This window comes from Otolemur garnettii, unplaced genomic scaffold (assembly GCF_000181295.1).
Source record: "Otolemur garnettii isolate 467f Iridium unplaced genomic scaffold, OtoGar3 scaffold00006, whole genome shotgun sequence".
Taxonomy (NCBI): domain Eukaryota; kingdom Metazoa; phylum Chordata; class Mammalia; order Primates; family Galagidae; genus Otolemur; species Otolemur garnettii.
This window is the reverse complement of record NW_003852401.1, coordinates 13,010,746-13,029,980: the sequence shown is the minus strand read 5'-3', so window position 1 is coordinate 13,029,980 and position 19,235 is coordinate 13,010,746. Positions and strand designations below refer to the sequence as shown.

The following is a 19,235-nucleotide window of genomic DNA, read 5'->3' as shown; positions in this document are numbered from 1 at the left end:
AAAAAAAAAAAAAAAAATTTCAATTATTGGTTATTGGATGAGATGCTTTGGGGGCATGATAGAGAAAGTCTATAGAAGGTTAGAAGTCCTAGTGCCTAATTTCAAAGAGTGTCTATGTTCTTTCACAAGATAAAGTGTAAAAGCATGAAAATAGCAAGTTATTCAAAAACTACCTGGAATTTTAGACACTGAAGAGGAATGCCTAGCATACGTAATAAAAATGGCAAATTGGATTAGCTCTTCCACTAAGGCAGATAAGAAGATGGGCTTTCAATATGAGTTATCATACCTACATACAAATGAAAGTTGGCAAATGTAAATGACCTGCTACAAGCCAGTGGACAGTGGATCCCCCACAGTTGGAAACATTTCAACAAAGCAAAAGATGCCACATTAAGAGGGGCCCGTTGCAAATTTGCATAGCATCACATTCATTTTTAGACGTCGTGAGTTCACTTTCAAAAAAACCATGTATACTTTTTTACTAAACCCTACCCAGTTTTTCTATGCTTTCAAGATTTATGATTAAGCAGAAACCCATAGATATGTTAGAATTTGTAATAGATAGTTAAGACTCCAAAAATAATTTGCCAGAGAAAAAATGGAATTGCTTGATTTTCTTGAGAGCTATTTGTTCTACTTTTCTACCTGGTACTTCATTCACTCATGTAGGGCCAAATTTCTCTCATGTATTTGCTACTTGATAAACTATGAAAAACATAGGAAAGCATGAAAAATATAGAAAAAGTAATCATATTCCCACTAATATTATCAAATAAGCAGGCTGGATTCTGTTTAGTTAGAGGGAAAAACAAACAAAAAAAATTTTCCATGTAAATAGCCACCATGTTGGGCAGGGTTAAAATGGCAAAGGAGACTTTGACCCATGAAGATGTGAGACTGATTCCTACTCATATTCAGGGCCCAGGCTACAGTCACTTCCTTATGGAAACATTCCTGCCTTTCCCCCACATGTTAGTCCTCTGGATTTGGGCCACTTTTCCTAATAACTTACTGAACACTTGAAATTCATTAGTGATTAGCAGTCATCGAGTGCTTGTTCTTCCCAATAGGTCATCCATCTCCCTGAGGGTCAACTCAGCCCCCACCTGCCCACCACCATGTTCTGTCCGGGCACTCAGATACCTCCTACAAACATTCTTATGGAGTGAGAGAATGAAAAGAAGGCTCCTTTGTATTCTGCCACCATCCTTGTATTAGCTGGAAGTCTTTTAACTACATGTGATAAGCACCTAGCTTGAACTACTTCAAATTTCGGAAAGCAATAAGGTTTAAAGGGCAATAGACGTATACAGCCAAAATGTGGAAAGGCAGATCTTAAGACACTATCCTTTCACTTTCCATTCTGGATATTCCAAAGAAAGAGTCTTATGGGCTCAGCATAGGTCCCGTGTCCCTACTGTGGACTAAGCACCTTGGCTAGAAGGGTATGGCCCTACACTGCCCAAGTACAAGCTGAGCAATGGCCTCTGTGACTGAGGAGGTGCAGAGCATGGGTTCCTAGCCCCCCACCCGCCCCCAGCCATAACTTTGCCTTGTGGAGGAAACAGAAGGCAGGGAAAAGGCTAAGGAGGATGTTAGGCCCCCGGAACAGTGATGCTCACAGAGTTCTCAGCCTGGTCTGGAGGAAGATGAGGTGTTTCCACAAACCTGGATTCTTAATCACAATGACCTGGATATGGGCAACTTTTTTTTTTTTCGTAAAGAGCCACACGGATTCATGACAGCTCAAATTATCATTTTTATTTCTATCTATTCTTTCGTGAGGAACACATTTTCCCACGTGCCGGTAGCAATATTTTACAATTTCAATGATTTGCCTTGATTGATTGACCCGGAAAATAACACATACCTCATGTTCTATGCTGAGAAAAAGTCTGAGGGGCAGGAGTGGCAACAGAGCTCGAAGCAAAAAGTGTTGCCCTCCGTCATTCTTAAGGTTACTTTATTATTCTCATACAGGAAAGCAGAGAGAATGGCCAGTAATAGCGCATTCCTCTGGGGCCCGGGCCCCTGCTGTTTTCCTGTGTGCTCAGGATGTTTTCTCACGCTGCAGCCCCACGTGCACACCAATCCCCGCCATGCAGGGATGTACAGTGGGAATGGTTTTTTTTTTTCTTTATGAGTTATACTTTAGCCCACATATGGCTGCACATGAAATATCTATTTTTTCCTCTTTTTGTACGACATCAGGTCTCTATTTACACAGGGACAGTAGACCAGCTTGAGGAAGGGGAAAGGGTCACCAGGCCCAGGATCTCGGACGTCTACAGTTTTCTCTCACATTTCCTCTCATCCATCACTGTCCTCCCAAGAAACTCATCTACGTCCCTTGAGTTTTGATATCTTTCCTTAGGTAATGTCCCTTTCAGGGAACCTTTTTTTAAGGTCATTATGTTCTCTGCAAAGCAGCTATGCTAGAACTTTCCTGTTGGTCCCAAGTTTCTGTCTACTCAGATTCTGTTTTCCTTGTTCTTGCCATGCAGAGAATATTTGCATTCTTTCTGATTGTGGGGAAATGGGCAGTAATCTTATACCATATGTATTTTTATATTGGAAGTCATGAGATCTTTATTTTGCATTCCTTAACCATGACCCATCATCCATTTCCCATCCTTCACAAGGGCAATCCGGGTCGGCATGCCTCTCCTCTGCAGAATTCCCAGAGAAGCTCGGGAATTTGGTTCTTTTATCTCTCCTTGTGGCCAGGGTGGGGCGGGGATGCTTGTTTACTTAGGAGAAACACTTTTAAGTTCCACACTCTCCCACCATCTAACCCCCAGGTACTTCACGCATACAACACTGATGTCATAGTATTTTAAGTTAAAAAACAAGCACAGGCCCAAGGGAGTAAAGAAAGGGCCCAGGTGAGAAACCAATCAGATCTAGAGTACTTGCGCCTTAGACACTTGTCTTTGCCCCCTTAAGAAGGAAGGAATGTGCCCATGAATGTATTCACTGATTCTGGGCACAAAAGGTTATCAGCATCTTCCATTTCTGTATTCAGCAGAACACTGTTTCCAGGAGATGTGAAAAAAAAACATTCTGTAGTCAAATAAGTTTGGGAAGCAGCATATCAGAATTCACAGACCACATTAGCATATTAAAGGTGCTGATGGTTTTGCATTAAATAAACCTATTTAACTTTGTTGGACTCAGCATTCCCTAAATGTATCTGAGCTTGAAACACTAGCCACAGTTTACCCAGAGATGACCTGCAGAACAAAATTCTTTGGACTGCCCAATTAGAAGACAAATACAATTCTATTATGGTAAAAGTGATGTGCTCTTCATAGATATTGAAGACATAAATTTAATTTCCTTCTGAAGTCCTTGTTCCACTGCCCTCTCTCAGGGGCCAGAGCCATCTGACTTACTGACTCAGAGGCAGAGCTGTGAGGGTGGGTTCTTGACATTTTGTGAGACAACAGGCAAGGGAGACAGGCTCTATGGAGAGGGAAAAGATTTTTTAAAATTCCTTTAAGGGGGCAGTGTCTGTGGCTCAAGGAGTAGGGCTCTTTTAAGGCTGGGCACGGTGGCTCAGGCCTGCTATCCTAGCAGTCTGGGAGGCCGAGGCAGGTGGTTTACTTGAGCTCACAAGTTTGAGACCAGCCTAAGAAAGAGTGAGACCTCACCTCTAAAAACAGCCAGGCATTGTGGCGGGCACCTGCAGTCCTGCCCAGGGAGACCATGTGAGCCCTGATGTCTACCTGAGCATGTACCTGATGCACCTTGCAGAGAATCTTGGGGAAACACGGAAGCGATAATTGAGACTGAACTTGAGACTAAAATACTGTTGGAAAGATTGAACTTTACTTACAGGGAATAGTTTACATTTGGGGATTGCACTAAAATATAAACTGAATTGGAAGCTATTTCCTATCTGCTCACTCAACTGGGGCTGAGGAGTTTAGAAGAAGGGCTAGACAAATAATAATACAAACAGACCATATTTTCTCAGAACATCTGAATTTTAGTATGATTCAAATTTCGGACATTGCCAGTTCCCTCTTTGGTATTCATAAACCTCAGGACTGCCATGGTGCATCCAAAAGCTTATTATGCATTGTTCTGATTGTCAGTGTGTTGGGCTATGAGCTGCTCACTATGAAGGCCCAGTTTCATTCATCTAATAGATAGAATAGCAACTAAAAAATATTAGTTAAATGAATGAATGAATGAATGAATGAATGAAATATGCTCAGGCTCTGCGTCTCAGTAGACGCTCTACAGAGGGGAACTTACCTGTGTTTTCTTTTTCATTGAAGGAAGACAAATAAGGCTTGCTCTGAGAGTTTGGTGGCAGCCCTCTCTCTCCACAGGTGTGCTGCCCTTTCTGCTCTTCTTACACCTCTTCCATCTCTATCCAGTTACTTCCTTTCCTTTTCTTCTGCCTTTCTTTTTTGAAAATGCTTTGCAGATGAAGGTGGCTGGCAGAATAAAGGACTAGTCCTGTCTTTGAGAGTTTCCAAATCCTCCTAAACTTCCACTCATGAAGAGACTTAAATGTATGTGACAATTCTTGGCTTACAGGAAAACACTGAGCCTTCTGATAATCCTGCTAATTCCCACCTGATTTTCCTGTCCCTGTCTTTATTCTGCTCCCATCCCATGTCACCACTGTGATCTCTACAGGCCACAAATGCATCCTGAAGGAGCAAAATCCCCAAGTTGCAAAAAGGTGCTGAGTTCCTTCCATGTCCCCCTGTGCTGGAGCCATACTGAGACCCCTGTTTCTGCTTGCTCCCATCCCACAAAGGCCAAAGAGGCAAGTGAAAGACGACCTCTTGGCCTCTTTTGGGTCTTAGTGCCAAAAGGGAGTTCTCTCTAGATTCCCACCTAGGAGTTAAATGTCTAGGTGTGCTCTTAGACTTGTAGCTTTCCTTTTCATAACCATATCATGATGAATTGCAAGTGCATTTGACTTATTGGTTTCTTCCATTAGCCTGAAAACTCCATGAAGGCAAGGATATTGTTTATAAGGTTATAAAAAGATATATATAGATAAGCAATATCCTTGCCTTCATGGAGCTTTCATTCACTCTCATATTGTCTTTACCCACCATTATGCCTGGTATATTGTAATAATTATAATAACTATAGTAGTAATAATAGTCACAGTGAATCTGTATTATACTTTTCTCTGGGAAAGTGCTTTATCTGACTAGCTCACTCAGTAACAACCAACCCTTTAGGTAGATACTATCATCATTCACATTTTATATATGGATAAACTGAGGCATAGAGAGGCCAAGTAACTTTCCCAAGGTTACTCAGCAAATAACTGGTGAAGTTCAAATGTAAACACAGGTATCTGGCTCCAGAGCACATGCACTTTACCCCCAGACTACACTCCACAGCACTCCACTGGACAACATGGTACTATATATTATCACTCTGGGTAATGGGCTCATTCTTAGAAGTAAACATGGTCAGACTGGGCTGAGGAGACCACCCTCTCCAGGGCACTGAGGGGATGTCCAGCATGACAGGGAGCAGAGGTCTCAAGTTTATGACAGGGACAGGCATTGTGAAATAACAGGATCTAGGAGTGGAGAAGGCTAATGGAAACGTAGGTGGGACCAGGTGCTGTGGCTCAGGCCTGTAATCCTAGCACTCTGGGAGGCTGAGGCAGGTGGATTGCTTGAGCTCAAGAGTTTGAGACCAGCCTGAGCAAGAATGAGACCCCCGTCTTTATTAAAAATAGAAAAATTGAAGCAAGAGGATGGCTTGAGCCCAGGAGTTGGAGTTGCTATGAGCTATGATGATGCCATGGCATTCTACCCAGGGCAACAGCTTGAGACTTTGTCTAAAAAAAAAAAAGAGAGAGAGAGAGAGGAGAAAAGAAAAGTACACTTAGCAGCTGGTCTAAGTGGAAAATGTGAAGGAGACAGAGAAATGTCTAACAGAGATTTTTGGCTAAGTTTCTTTCTGGAGCAGTCTTTGAAAATCCCATGCCACTTCTTCTAGAAAAGATACAGATCTACATTATTCTCTCATTGAGCTTTTTGAATACTCAGCGATGTGGAGTTCCAGAACCGATTCAGGGCTTACAAGTAGTTAGTGAGGCACGTGAGCTGGCTGCCGACAGCCTCCACCCTCTCTTTGGACCTCTTGGGGTAAGAATGAGGAGAAATGGCTCAGGGCAGAGCTTGAAGCTATTTGTGTGTAGGATTTCTGATCAAGTTCCCTCCTGTTTTGGAGTTTGGGGTACACATACTCAAGAAACTGCAAAAGAGAAAGAGGGAAGGGGAGGTTGAGATGGTGCAGAAACAAGAATAAGGCAAGTGAGAGAGGATGTACGCAAAGCCGCTCCTTTGATTTGTACGGTGTGATTTCTGAAATCGCTCCAGCCTCCACAGGATTTATGTGGCTTCATTAATCACACTTTCTTTTGAAATGGAATTTTCTGCCTTGGAGCCTTTGAACGTTGACATCCAAATACAATATATTCTTTTAAAATCACCTCTGGATAAAGACAACGCTGTTGAGGTAATTCCCCCAGATCGTAGGTGGAGTCCGTTTGGTCCTCAGATCTTGATAATATGATGAAAATAGGACCTCCCTTCAGAGAACGGAAGAGTTCTGGTTTGATTAGGATCCCAGTTGCAGATATCCTGGGCCAGGAACAGTGGAGGAAAAAAAAAAAAAAAAACGAACGAAAGAAAAAGAGCCCCTTGTCTTGGATTAACAACAACAAGCAGCGCCATCTAGTGGCAATGTATGTTTATCCTGGAGGCGGCTTGACTGTGACCTCCCTGACTAGTTGGACAGGAAAACACAGGTTCAACTTTCTGGTGGCAACGTGACCTGCATCAAATGATAGAGCTTAGGTGAAGACATGAGTGTGTCAAAGCTGCTGCTGCTGCTCAGAGTAGCTGAATCCAAAGTGTATTTTTTTGTGTTTGTTTTTTAGTTCACACAAATGACATAGAATCATATAACAAACAAAGGGAAGAAAGGAAGGAAGGAAGGGAAGGGGGAAGGGGAACACTGGTCATCAGGTTTCATACTAGGTACATCTTTCCCTACTTTATCTGACGCTCTTCCTCCCCCTGGTTTGCTAATGAACCAAAATACAAAGAGGTCAAGTTGAAAGGCAAGGAGACAGAAGTTGCAGAGGGAGGCAGGATTTGAGTCCAAGTCTCTTTAGAGAAGCTTTCTGTCTGATGTTAGAGAAGCTTTAGAGAAGCTCTCGTTGGAATTTCCCTTGTTGGAAGCCCACATTTCCAAGCTTTGCCCCAGATTTTCAGCCTTTGAGGGTGATGGTATTGGAATGAGTCAGAACACCCTAGAGTAGGGAGAGGCACCAATAGAATCAGCAATGTCTCATGCTTCCTGTGGGCTACTGAGAGAAGAAACAGCCCCCTCCTCGTCTTCTCTCAATGGTCAGATCCTGCGGAGGAAGCTCCAGCAGCTGTCGGTAGATGAGCACTATTTTTTCACAAAGTCACCACCAGCTACCATTTCTGGGGACACTGCTGTTCTAGCAACCTCCCACCCCATAGGGGGGCCAGCAGCAGCAACCTCTCTGCCTGACACTGCTCCCTGAAAGCAGATTCCACCCATTCAGATTCTAATAAACCACCTTCTATGCATTGGTGTATTTTTGTTGCACACATAAAAATAACATTCTCTATAATTAGGGAATAGATGTTGGTTTTTAAAAAAGAAAGCACTCATTTTATGACTAATCGAGTTGTTCAGTTTATGACTTGATCAAAAGTAAAAGTTAGTTTATTTCATTTATGAAAACTGGCACTGAAAATAATGGAATAAAAATCCTCTTCAATTCAACAGGTTAATGGTACAGATTAAGTAGATGGCTTTAACCCATTATATTGTAGAGAGCAAGAAAGGCATTTAGCTAAAGCTATAAGCTTATGGTAATAAAGCAAGCATATGTACTTCTGAATTTTTAATTCAGGTATTCAATTATAATTACATAGGTAAAAATTTTTTTGCTTGAACAAACTCTAATAGATTATTACAGTGAGACCATCATGAGGGACAAAAAGTAATAGACTATAGTGAACTAAGACTTCTTGCCATTATAGTTGACTCCTATGAGAACAAGAAAAAGAGCTTTCCTAATTTTTAAGTGAGCAAAAGATTTTATAATTCGAATAAAAAAATCCAGAGGATGAAAATGTCACTGATTGGTGAGAATTACCACTGTCAAATTCATGTGATTGGAATCAGTATTCTGTTAGTTCTCCAGTGTTTCGTCGATAATGTTACAAAGTTGTCAGGGAGTCTAGTTTGAGAATGGCTTGTCCTTTCCCTGAGATTCTTTATAATTATTAGTATTTTGGGGAAATGATGTTTGAAAGATTATATCAAAATCTCCCTGATTTTTTTTATCAACAAGTATTGGCCTTGGTGTAAAATATACATAAAATGGTCAATGAAATAAAATGGAGTCTGTTGAGACATTAGTAAACTGATTCTGCCAAAGTTAAGAGCAGACATTGCCTCAATGTTCATATAATTAAAAAATTAGTATTAATTTCCTCTGATAACTTGGGCTTTAACATTTCTGAAAACTAACTCAATATAAAATTGGCTTTAGAGTAAAAATACAAGACATTTTCACAATAGGAAGGATCCCCAGTGTCAACAAACTCTTTGTTGATGTGACTAGCCATTGATTTTTAGAACCTCAGTCATGGGAGCTGTATGAAGAGGGAGAATCAGGACTGCAGCAGGACTGCAGGCTTGGATGGGCATCTAATCATTCAATGGATCCTGCATGTGCCATCCCTGGTTTGGAGTCTATCACATTTTTTCTAACTGCTGAAATCTACAGAGAGAAGCCCTCTCTCTCTCTCTCTCTCTCTCTGTATATATATATATATATACATATATAGAGACAGAGTCTCACTATGTTGCCATCAGTAGAGTACTGTGGTATCACAGCTCACAGCAACCTCAAACTCTTCAGTTTAAGTGTTTCTCTTGTCTCAGCCTCTCAAGAAGCTGGAACTACAGGTGCCTGCCACAACACCTGGCTTTTGTTGTTGTTGTTGTTGCAGTTGTCACTGTTGTTTAGCTGGCCAGGCCAGATTCGAACCTGCCAGCCTGGGTGTATGTGGCTGGCACCCTCCCCACTGAGCTATGGGCACCACTGAAGCCCTTTTTCTAACAGAAAACTCACTTTAGAATTTCTATCAGTGGAGAGCGAGTGGTGGGTGAAGGCAGTAGACAGCCTTGAAATAATAAGAATAAATATTGATTTGTTGTATCCCTACTAGGTGCCAAGTTGCATTTCTACAATGTACCCCTATGCTAAGTGATTTTTGGTTTTTTTGTGAATTGTTTTAATTTTCATGGTAATATACTTTTTAAAGAAGAAAACTGTGAGAGCTTAGACGATTTGTCCAAGTTCAAGCTGGTTTTTGTTAGCAGGGTCAGGAACATTTTCTGCTCTTCCCTAGGCACATTGGGAGAACAGTCACTGGGGGCGGGGGGAGGAGAAGAAATCCCCTTTTGGTGGTGACAGAAGACAGAAAACATTATGTGCTCCCTTGTCCAAGAAGTTGCTCGGAGTGTGTCCCTATGGTCAAAGTTGAGTCTAGACTAACTGTTATATTCTGAACTTCCTCTCCCCACTGCTTTTCATTTCACAAGGCCATAAAGATGCTAGTTTGGGAAATGAACTCATGGGTTGCTGGAAGTAGATAGCCACCAAGTGGTGTGCTCTAGCAGTGAATGGGAAAAGCTTCAGAAGGAAACCACTGAGGTGGCTCCAGAGCTGGCAGTTTTCTCATCATGTGACTGTGCTATATGGCGCTATCTCCATGTACACAGCTGATTGGTGCAATGATGAAACTTGACCAAAGCTAAGCCAATTAGATCCTTCCCCAGGATATTTTCAAGAGTAATTATGGTGATCTTTTTCTGGAGGCAATTCTTAAGATACAAAGAGTAGGTTCATACCCAGCCCTGGCCAAAAACTGCAAAAAAGAAAAAAAAATCTTTAAAAGAAATCTATCTTGTAAACTCCTGTTCCCCCTCTCTCTCCCACTCCCCCACCCACCCCACCCCTCCCCCCCCACTCTCCCAACCCCCCACCCCTGTCTCCTTGCCTTCTCCCATTCCCCTACCCTATGGGCAAGCTCCTGTTCTCCCTGCCTTCCCCCATTCCCCTGCCCTGAGGGCAAGCTCCTCTTCCCCCACCCTCTCCCATTCCTCCACCCTACAAGCAACCTTATGCCCTCTCCTGTTCCCCTGCTCCTCTGCCCTACAGGCCTTCCCAGCCATGTTCCCTTGCTCTTTAGAATTCAAAGAGTCACAGAAAATCCCAAGTTTCACAAAAGTTCTCAGTGGAAGAACAATGGCGGAAAACTCATGGAGGCTTGATTAATTACTATTGTATAACCATAACTGTTGTAATTTAAGATGTATCCATTAATCAATTATTGTTATATAATCATAACCATTGTGATATGAGACATATCCATTGACAACCAAGCTGTAACTCTGCCAATGACAACATTCATTATCATCATCTCCCGCTCACTTAAGCTATGCAGAGAAAAAAAGGTATAAAAAACAAAAAACCCTGCACTTCAGGGCTGATTGTCTCAGAACAACAGCCCCTGCACAGGTGAGAATAAATTACCAATTAATAGAAAAAAAAAAAAAAGATACAAAGAGTAGGAATTGCTGCTGTCTGCCATGTTTCTGGCCATGTAGAAGTTAGTTTGAGAGAATAAAGGCAACATTTCAAAATAAATATGGGATGAGTTGGAGAGAGACTATTCTGGTCCAGTTGCTCCTGAAACCCCCTATACCGGCATCAGGGTACATGTCTCTCTTTAAATCAGTACCTGTTGTGTTTCTGTTGTGTATAACCATTGAATACTGACTGACATAATCTCCTTCTTCAGATGAGTAATTCATTGTTTTTTTTATTCTCTTAATAAAATATAAACATGAATAGACTTACTCTGTTTTAACAAAAGAACAATTATAATTCAGCTGTCTTCTCAAAACATTATGTATACCAACCAGGTGACAAGGCCTTGCAGACTTAAGGCAGAACCTAGACTAGGCCCTTTGGAGAAGGGGGGCAGAATTTATGGAGAATATTGGAGAAGGGGATGGTTGGGGAATGAGCCATACATGGGAACAAGAGACCTCAGAATGGAAAATACTCTTGAAAGTGAGTCTTAGAGGAGACAATGAGCATATTTCATTCATTTCAAAATACTGTGAGGCCAATATTTTTGAGTCCATAATCAGAGACTGCTCCTTTTTTAGAAAAGAAGAAATGAGATTTTATTGCAATTTTTCTACAATATTTTTTTCTAAAAATTCATTGGCTCCAGAAGAACTTGATAGGTTCTGTTCCTCCCCTACCCGTGTATTTTTAGTTGAACATTGTTTTAGTATTGCATAAATAATAAATACGAATTTTTCCTAGGCTGTCCACAAGACAGGAGTTAGAGGCATTAAAAAGTATCTTCTGGTGATCCCTTATTTAAGACATAGTGGGCTATAATTTTAAAGCAGTAAAACCTCATTATAACATACTTATAGTTGACATTTTCAGGCTGTATTGTTTGTGTTTTTAAGTCCTGGAGAAAGGCCCATTAAAGCCATGTTCCTCACATTAATTCAACATTTAGCCACTTATAATACAAACCCCAGTCTTTCGGAAAATGTCATTAAAAATTTTTGCCATATATGGACATTATTTATTGCTTGAGCCCCATTGTCTACTTATAATATGCCCTTTATCAGACCCAAATGCCCACTTCAGAGATTTTCGTTTTGAGCAACAACTGGCTTCTTACATTATCCAATGATGCAGGAAAGTTAAATTACAGCCAGTTCATATCATAGAAACAAAATGTTTCCTGCAATTACTGATAAGGGACAGTTCATTTTCTCTCTGTCATCCTGAAAAAAACCCTCCTAACAACAATTCATGCCTGGTTAAACAGGATTTCCACATCTACTGCTGACATCTTTCCAAATAATTCAGGGTTGTTATTACTGTATAGCCCTGGCAAGGCTCAAAAGCAAGCAGACTTGACGAGTCTGCTCAAAGCAGAGCTTAAGTAGTTGTAATTAATAATAATTACATGCCCACTACACTCCAGTTTTATCATATTATCCGTCAATGCAAATAAAAAAAGCCCCATGCAACACACTTGCAACAGCACAAGTGTGTTCATAGAGCCTCTCTGTGTATACGTCTCTCTCTAAAATTTAAAATATTTGTAGTGGTTTCTGTTTTACTGATTTTCATGATCACATGCCTGGTTGCAAAATGTTGTTTACATGCAATACGGTCTGGGATTTATCCTCTTCCAAAAACCTTCTCCCTTCCTGCCGTGACTCGGATTCGAACCGAGGTTGCTGCGGCCACAACGCAGAGTACTAACCACTATACGATCACGGCGAGCTACAGAAGAGCTGAGTGCTGAGCTTCCTCTAAGGGCCATTGCAATATTAAAATTTGTGGAAACACTGCCATCTATTGCCTAAATATATATATTTTCTTAATACGGGGAACGAGGAGCCGTGCTTCAGTATTCTCTGGTTATTTAGAGAACCATCATGAAGTGCCCAAATGTGAAACCAACCTTATTTTGGCTGACGGGGAGAACGGTAGTAGGAAAGGATTCATTGGATTCGCTGTCCAGGAAATCAAGATAACAAAACTAAGAGAAACTAGTCTGTTGACTTATGCTTCCTACGTTTAATCAATAACAAATAATTTCCTACCCCCAGCCACTACCACCAATTACGTTGCATTGAATGACATAGGAATGGTCACATGGTTTTGTGGTTTTTCCCACCTACTTAGGCAGCATAACCATAGAAAATACAGCATGAACAAAATGGCCTGAGGACTGAGAAGGAGAAAGTTTGGTTTTCCTTATTCAAGGGAGCCAGAGTGAGTTCTGCTGCAGGGAAATTCCCTTCTCAAACCCATTGATCCCTGAAGCTCATTTTCTCGCCCAGAATAGATAGATTTTAAAGCCATAATAATCTCAAAAGGAAAAGCTTTCCAGTAACATTAGCAACCCACCACACACAGAGAAACTGGGGAGCTCCGCGCCAGCTAAGTTTCAAGGGGACATTTATTTTAAAAATTAAAGTAGTAGTTTGTGCAAGATATTCTAAGAGCTGAAAATGGTAAAACACACAAAAATACCTATTTCTAATCAATGGAGTGTTATCAGGGTGCCTCCTTTAAGACCTGTAAACAGAGAGGAGCCGGGAGCAGCTGGGCTGCTGGCACTGGGCATGCGCGGCAAGAACGTCCTCCCTGTGCGGACTGGGTGCCCACAGTTCCAGGGCTTCTGGAAGGAGGAGACCTCCGATGATGAGTTTCAGATACAGTGGTCACTCAGTTCTCCCCTCTGACCTTCCTTCGGTCTCTCACAGAAACATCTTCCTTCTCTGGTCACATAGAGGATTCTGGCCCTGAGTCCCTGAACCCCATGGATTCTGCGCAGAAACCAAGGCAGAGCGCTCTGTGGCCTGAACAGGGCTGCAGGTGGGCGAGGCTGAGGAAAGGTCACTCTGCAGCAAGGGGGCAAAGCAAGTCCCTGGGTTGGCAAAGGAGGAAATTGTTGTTTCCCAAAGTACAACCATTTGTGATTTTTCCTTCATAATTTTTGCTATAAACCCATACCAAGTGAATAATAAGAAAAACTGTATTTTTAAAGATCAACTCACAGAGTACAAATTATGGAACCCAATTGTCTGGATTTGAATTCTGGCTCTGTCAGTTACTAACTAGGGGAACACAGGCTGCTATTTAATTTCTGTGCCTCAGTTTTCTCATCTGTTAAGTGGAGAGAATAATAATATGTACTTCATATGATTATTGTGAGGATTAACGTTAATTACATTATCATAATTTAAATATATATATACATATATATATTTCTTTTATGATTCACTTCAACATTTTCATTTTATTCTGTTCCAATCCAGGAACAGAATAAATATATTTTCAAAGGAAATTTTAGAATATTCCTAACATTTAAAAAAACCACAGTATCATATTCCATGAATAGAGGTCACTATAGAAGAAAAGGTAAAAACAAACCAACAGAATTAAATTCTAGCCAGATACCCCTTGCGTTCTGAATCCAACTTCTGCTCTCCGTTAGAAAGGAAGGGGGCAGCCGCAGGTGGCAGAGCTGTAAAGACGTGTCAGCCTCTGAACCTGGGGGAGGCTTTCTGGCTCATCTGAATGACCAGAAGAGATTAGAAAAGGGAATACCTTTCTCCTCACGGGAGTAAATACTATTGAATGCCACGGTCATTATGCCCCCTTAAATTACGTTACATATCATATCTGTCGGCCTGGATTATGCTACGTGACAGTGCTCGAGTCTTAGTGGCTTAGAATAAGGAAGTTGTCCCCTCCCCTGTACTGCACGCTCACTGCAGGGCCCTGGCCTGCGCCTCCTCACTCAGAGAGCCAGGCTAAGGGAACAGCTACTCTCACAGAGCACTGCTTGCTGCTTTGGTAAGAGGGAAGCTCGAGAGCAGCGGTTCTCAACCTGTGGGCCGCAGCATTAGGAAGGTGGAGAACCGCCGCTCTCGAGATTGTGGAGCCAGCCAATAAAAGCTCTTCTTACAACTTGCTGGCTAGAACTGGCCACATGGCCCAGCCTGCCATAGAAGCACAGCCCACTCCTGCCTTGTGCCTGGAAGGCAGAGAGTTGGGAATCTTTGGTGCATAGCACTCACGAGGTCCAGCTATAACGCTCGTGGGAAACTCCGGCTGTGAGAAGTCTGTGAGGCTCTATGGTCAAAGATACACAAGGTTGGGGAGCTAAACCCTGGATACTGGAGAGGGCCGGGCTCTGGGCGGCGTTCACCAGGGAAAGCCATACTTCAGCACCTGCAGGGGCGGCTCCTTAGTGGATGACGTCAGTCACCTGGTGGATAGACTACAAGCTGCTCTCTCACCTGTTAGGATGAGAAGGGCTTTTGAACAATTACGACACTTTCTTCCTGCCCAGTCCTTGTCTTCCTGACAATATGCATTCAGATTTTTGCCAGGAACACCAATACCTGTGACTCACTGCAAAGGGAAAAAAAAAAAATCAATGGACTCAAAACATGGTATCTAATGATGGCATTTCCAACTTCTTTGCAATCTACGACCTGATTATTCTTTTCTTTCTGCTGTGTTGTATCGACGCTCACATTATTATCACTTTCCCATTAGTTCACTCATCACTTACAAATACTTGGTGGGGTGTACTATAATCCCCTCATTTTTCTGGATGGTAAGGATTCAGTGGAGAACAAGTGACATACAGATTAGGATTTTATGGAATTTATAGTCTAGTGATACAGATCTGTAAGCAGATACAATATATGAGCTCGTGCTACAGAGAGAAAAACCTGTTTCCTTAAAGTTTTCGAGTTAAGTTGAAGTTGGTAAAGGTGGGGAAGCCATGGTGGGTGGCAGGGGTGCTCAGAGAGAGACTGAGAAAGAGAGAGAGAGAGAGAAAGTTGTCTGCTTTGTCCAGATTCCAGTCATTGCTCCAAGGCTTCTCCCTGTGTGACCTTGACCTAGTCACTTGGCCTCTCTGAGTCTCTATTTCTTCACCAGAAAGGTAAGGGAAATTGGGCTAGATGAGCTCTCAGATTGTTTACCTCTCTGATAAAGCCATAAATTTAATTTAGAGAAATACATTTACAAGTAATAGCCAAATATAAATATTTTGGAGAAAAAAAAAACCCATTCAAAGCAGGAGAGTCCCACAGCTGTTATAACTATCTTGTGTTTTTTCCTGAAGTTCACAGAAGCTGTCATTTTGTCAGCTTCCAACGTTATTAGACTTATTTTTCTGCCTGTGGCAACACATTTTAAATAGACAGAGACTGGTCTGTTGTATGAGTGATTTAAGTTGGGCGTAAGGAAAAATCTCTTGCTTATGAAGAGGCATTAAACTTCCCAAAGAAGATCGTTGCTTTCCCTTTCCAGACACTTTAAAAATAAGACTGATGTTTACCAATGTCTCATCATGTGACGGCTTCTCTTCCTTTCCTCCTGCCGCCTGCCCGACTGCAATATTCTCCTTCTGATGGAGTTGTTACTTTCTCTGCTTGTTTATAATGGATTCTAACAGAGGAGCAGGGAGCTGACAAGAGGGCCTGACACTGGGGGTGCCCCCCACCCCCCCAGCTGAGCCCTATCTCCAGCCTTGCCATTCTCCCTCTTTTCCCAGACCAAGCTCTGTTTCCTCCTCCTCCTAGTCCCTCTTCTCAGTTTGCCCCTGCCTCAGTGGGGGTAGGGAAATGACAGTCAGATCCATCACATGGCTGGAGGCCAAGAGCAGCAATCCGCAGGGTTGAGGCTGGCCTTGTGCCCAGTTTTCAGACAAAGGCAGGTTGGGAACCCCACCACAAAGAAGGCTCCACGGTCCCCTCCTCCAGGAGTCCTGTCGCTTGTTTCTTGGGTTCTTTCTAGAACACCACCCCCATCCCAGTGTGTGTGTGTGTGTGAGAGAGAGAGAGACGGGGGGATGGATGGGGATGGGAGGCAGAGAAGCTGGACAAAGAACAAATCTGGTAGATGTGAGAGGACCAAAGATCACTCAGATATCATACACGCCTCTGGGGATAAATCATATTTTTAGAGGGAAAAATAAAGTAGCTGAGAGCAGAGGAAGCCCAAGTAAATGATAGCCCTGGATTTCGAACTTCCAAGTACGTCACCACCATAAAAGATGCCAAAAGCTAAATGCTCTTAGATTTGACCATCTCCTTATGATTTCCTGCCTGTACCAGAAAACTGTTGATTCTGAGGAATCACAAAACGCTAGAGAAAAATGCATTATTTTCAGAGTGCTTGTAACCACAAAATGTTTTAACAGTTTACATTTTTGAGAGTAAATTGCCTGGAGTGATTTTCCCCCTTGCTTATTAATGAATTCTATTTAACCAAGTCAGAAATCTTGCTGTGGGGAAAGCTGGAACAGTAGTGATGGAGGTGGGGAGGGGTGGTTGGTTGGTGGTTTAATTTTAATTTTTTTTTTTTTTTTTGCCTGGAGGCACCATTAGAAAACTCCAGATGCAAAGCTTTCTAATAGAATTCCTCATCTGACATAGCCCTCTGGAATACACACGCCTAACCTTTACGATCTGGCCGGCCAGGCTTCTATTTGGAAAGCTTACGAGGAGGGCTGATCCATTAAAGATAATGTGCAATAGCAAGAACAGCTGAAGGCCTGGGGTGGCAGACAGTAGGGGCTCTGCACGCAGAGAAAACGGGACGAGGGTGGAGCGCGGGATCACCGACAGAGCCAGGGAATGGCCCATGACCACCGTTTCTTCCTGTCACATTAAGGCTCTGAGCTTTTAAGAACGAGGAGTGCTGGCAGAAAGGGGATCAGTAGCAATCTGGCTTTATAGATGGGGATGGTTCTAACCAATCACTCTGGAGCTACTTTTCTTAAAGAGGCTCAGTGTGTATAGGCTGCTGGGGTCTGGGGCTGATAGCCTCAGACAGGTGATTGATCCATTCTGTGTCTACATTTTCTTCATAAAAAGGGGGTAATAGTATCTCCCTTATAGGATTGTTGCGAGGATTGAGTAAATATGCCATATGCTTAAAAGAATGTCTGGTACTTAAGTGTTTAATAAATATTAGTTATATTTTGATCAAACCGGATCTGGGAGTGAGCTGCTCTGAGCCTCAAGTCAGAATACAAAGGTACCAGGTGAACCGGCATATGCCAAGACCCAGACGTGGCCTGGGATTGCTGACTGGGCTCTGTTTAGGAAGATAAATGGTCAGAGCCAGGGGACAAGTTGGACAGGAAGAGAAAAAGGCATCAGGGTCTGGACAAGTGGTTACACTCCCAGAGATAGGGGAATGACGGGGACCAGTGGGCGGCCTAAGGAGAAAGGCAGAAACAACACAGCAGAAGGAGAGAGAAGGGAAGGCCCCCAAAGCAGAGGCCATCTGCCCCGGCTTCAGGCTGACATGTTGCCCCTTCTGCCATAAGGAGCCAATACCTGAATCAATTTAGTCAAGTGCTAAGTGGGGCCATGGAAAGAGAAGAGCTATGGAGTGAGAGTTGAAGGAAGGAGTGGCTGAACTTGGAAATCATTCCTTAAGGCCTTTCTGGGTAGAGTGACCCAGGTACTTGGCTCACCAGTTGGACCTACTTTGTCTAGATTTTTTTTCTTACAACAGTGACGATGAGTTTGCTTTTGAAATGGCAGCTCTCATATGTATGAGGCACTTGGTCCAGGCTGGGGTGGAGCGGGGAGCAGTTCATGACCACAAGCCTCTGCAAAGGGCAGGCTGTGTCTCCCACAGCTCTCTACCTCTCACACACTGAAGCCTCGTCCCTAATTTCCCACAGAGGCTGATGAGGTTAAAAGTTAAATGGCCTGGGTATGATTCAGAACCCCCAAAGTGTTCTCACTTCTGAGCTGCAGCAGGAGCTGAGACATATTTAAGAGCTTTCTAATTGGCCTCTTTTTCTTATGGTTAGTTGTTCTGTTATTGATGGTTTTAATTTTGCCTTTTCTAAAATACATTTCATAGGTATGCATATGTGGGATGGCATAGGGTCTGTGCCTACTCTTAACCTTCTCTCTAAATGTCAAAAATCCCTGGGGCCACAATCTTTCCTGATTCAAGTATGACTATGAAATAAACGAGCACAGTATAGATCAGGAAGGGACTGCTGCCCTACTGATCAGATCTTGACAATCTGGCAATTAGAAATGTCTGAAAATACTACTCTCATTCCCTGATTTCAATCCTTTAGTCACCTGAGAGCAAGACAGAAACCAGGGAAGTGGATTCAGTGCAATGAGACAAGCAGAGAATTAACACCACACTACCTGTTCATGTTTTGTTCTGCTTTGTACATGAGGCTTATAATCTGGGAACATTTCACTTAACCTCGTTTGCCTCACTGACTTTAAAAAGAATAGTAAATCTGCTCCTTGTCTACTACTCAAAGGTATTAAGAGAAAAATGCGAAATATGTAGAAGGGTTTGGAAGGTGTTGCATAGAACATATAGCAGCAATTACTCTCACTATTACCATCATTATGATTGCCATTTCTGATGTGGAAGATAGATAATAAGTTTACAAGGTGAAGTCCAGATTTCTATCCTAGGTAACCCTAGAACTATAAAGATATCTTGGATAAAAAATCTGGACCTTTGACAGCTTTGCCCTAATTATCATCAATTCTTTGAG

The 19,235-nt window shown here is 42.4% G+C and overlaps 1 non-coding gene across 1 annotated transcript; it reads right to left on the bottom strand.

Moving 5' to 3' along the window:
• Nucleotides 1-12,361: 12,361 nt before the first annotated feature.
• On the bottom strand, nucleotides 12,362-12,433 carry TRNAH-GUG. The gene has a single exon. It is a non-coding gene; the product is annotated as a tRNA-His (tRNA).
• Between the last annotated feature and the right edge of the window lie 6,802 nt (nucleotides 12,434-19,235).